This window comes from Eucyclogobius newberryi, unplaced genomic scaffold (genome assembly GCF_026437365.1).
Source record: "Eucyclogobius newberryi isolate DKJ021-1_F unplaced genomic scaffold, fEucNew1.0.hap1 SCAF_8, whole genome shotgun sequence".
In the NCBI taxonomy this organism is placed as follows: Eukaryota; Metazoa; Chordata; class Actinopteri; order Gobiiformes; family Gobiidae; genus Eucyclogobius; species Eucyclogobius newberryi.
The window spans coordinates 37,860,295-37,862,794 of NW_027316500.1; positions in this window are offsets into that span (position 1 = coordinate 37,860,295).

Sequence of the window (2,500 nt, forward strand, 5' to 3'; positions counted from 1 at the left end):
GTGAACAAGACCCCGAGATACTTGAACTCCTCCACTTGGGGCAAGGACTCTTCACCCACCTGAAGAGGGCAAGCCACCTTTTTCCGGTCGAGAACCATGGCCTCGGATTTGGAGCTGATTCTCATCCCAGACGCTTCACACTCGGCTCAAATCGTCCCAGTGCATGTTGCAGGTCCGGGTTTGATGGAGCCATCAGGACAACATCGTCTGCAAACAGCAGAGATGAGATCCTGTGGTCCCCAAACCGAACACCCTCTGACCCCTGACTGCGCCTAGAAATTCTGTCCATAAAAACTATGAACAGAACCGGTGACAAAGCGCAGCCCTGAGGAGTCCCTCATGCACTGGGAACAGGTCTGACTTACTGCCGGCAATGAACACAGCTCCTGCTCCAGTCAGACAGGGACCGGACAGCCCTGAGCAAAGGGCCCCGGACCCCGTACTCCCGGAGCACCCCCCAAAGGACACCCCGAGGGACACGGTCGAAAGCCTTCTCCAGATCCACAAAGCACATGTGGACTGGTTGGGCAAACTCCCATGAACCCTCGAGCCCCCGATGGAGGGTATAGAGCTGGTCCAGTGTTCCACGACCGGGACAAAAACCACTCTGCTCCTCCTGAATCCGAGGTTCGACTATCGGTCAGATTCTCCTCTCCAGTGCCTTGGAATAGACCTTACCGAGGAGGCTGAGGAGTGTGATCCCTCTTTAGTTGGAACACACCCTCCGGTCCCCCTTCTTGAACAGAGGGACCACCACCCCGGTCTGCCAGTCCAGAGACACTGTCCCCGACCGCCACGCGATGTTGCAGAGACGTGTCAACCAAGACAGTCCTACAACATCCAGAGACTTTAGGTACTCAGGGCGGATCTCATCCACCCCCGGAGCCCTGCCACCGAGGAGTTTGCCAACAACCTCAGTGACGTCAGCTTGGGTCCGGTCTCTGCTTCCTCTTCGGAAGACATGACTGAGAGATTAAGGAGGTCCTCAAAGTATTCCTTCCACCGTCCGACGACATCCCCAGTTGAGGTCAGCAGGCCTCCACCCGCACCGTAAACGGTGTTGGTGAAGCACTGCTTCCCCCTCCTGAGGCGCCGGATAGTTTGCCAGAATTTCTTTGGTGCCGACCGATAGTCCTCCTCCATGTCCATCTCCATGATAGTCCTCCGCCTCTGCGACAGCACGAGCTGCGGCTCGCTTGGCCTGCCGATACCTGACGATGACCTCAGGAGACCCACAAGCCAGAGTGGCCTGATAGGCCTCCTTCTTCAGTCTGACGACATCCCTTACTTCCGGTGTCCACCACCGGGTTCGGGGGTTGCCGCCACGACAGGCACCAGAGACCTTGCAACCACAGCTCCGAGCAGCCGCATCAACAATGGAGGCGGAGAACATGGTCCACTCAGACTCAATGTCCCCAGCCTCCCCCGGGACATGGGAGAAGCTCTCCCGGAGGTGCGAGTTGAATACCCTACTGACAGAGGGCTCCACTAGACGTTCCCAACAGACCCTCACAATGCGCTTGGGTCTGCCAAGTCTGTCCGGCTTCCTCCTCCGCCAGCGGATCCAACTCAGCACCAGGTGGTGATCGGTTGACAACTCTGCCCCTCTCTTCACCCGAGTGTCCAAGACACGCGGCCGGAGGTCAGATGACATGACAACAAAGTCGATCATATGGGTAGGGCCAGTTCTAAACTAAGAACACTAAACCATGACAAATTGAAGTCCCCATCGAATGAAAAAACACCACGCATGAGTCGTGTAGGTGATTTAACATTTTAATTATAACGTTTGTACAATAGATTTTACATTTTCACAAGCTAAGAAGTGTATGACGGCGGTCAGCTGAGGACATCTCCGCAGAAGCCAGTTTATATTCATTTTCAAACAACAAGATGAGATGGAGACACACAGCAAATGTCACCACCTTCAAATATTCAAGTTTCTTCATCATATCCTTCATTAACAAAGCTAATGAACCGTTAACCAGCGTCAGCTTCCAGAACTCCAATGACAAAACCACATTGGTAAACTTTACAAAAATCATCAAGACATTTATTAAAACCTGTTCATTTTGTGAGAATATTTGCACCAGTGTCAAAGCGTCCTCCAAAATTGTGTAGAGTATATTTTGATTACCCATCATGCAATTTTCAGCTCTTGCATAACTTCTTATCATTCATATTTCCAGCAGCCGAGAACAGTCTCTCAATAATAAAATACGAGCTTATTGTGGCTGCGCCTTCAGTCCAGAACAAAACTTAGAAAAATAATTCAGACTAAGCATAAATGTTGCTATGTTACAAAACAATACCTACATAGGAGAGATACACTGATATTTGTCAGATGCAGTAATATTCATAATCATATACATACCAGAGAAATATACATATATCCTTATAAAAACACTACTTGTCCATCGCAAGAGCTCAAAATGTTCCAATCACCAAGCGTCTGATTGGTCAATGAAACACTGACACAACTGTACATCAATCTTGTGTG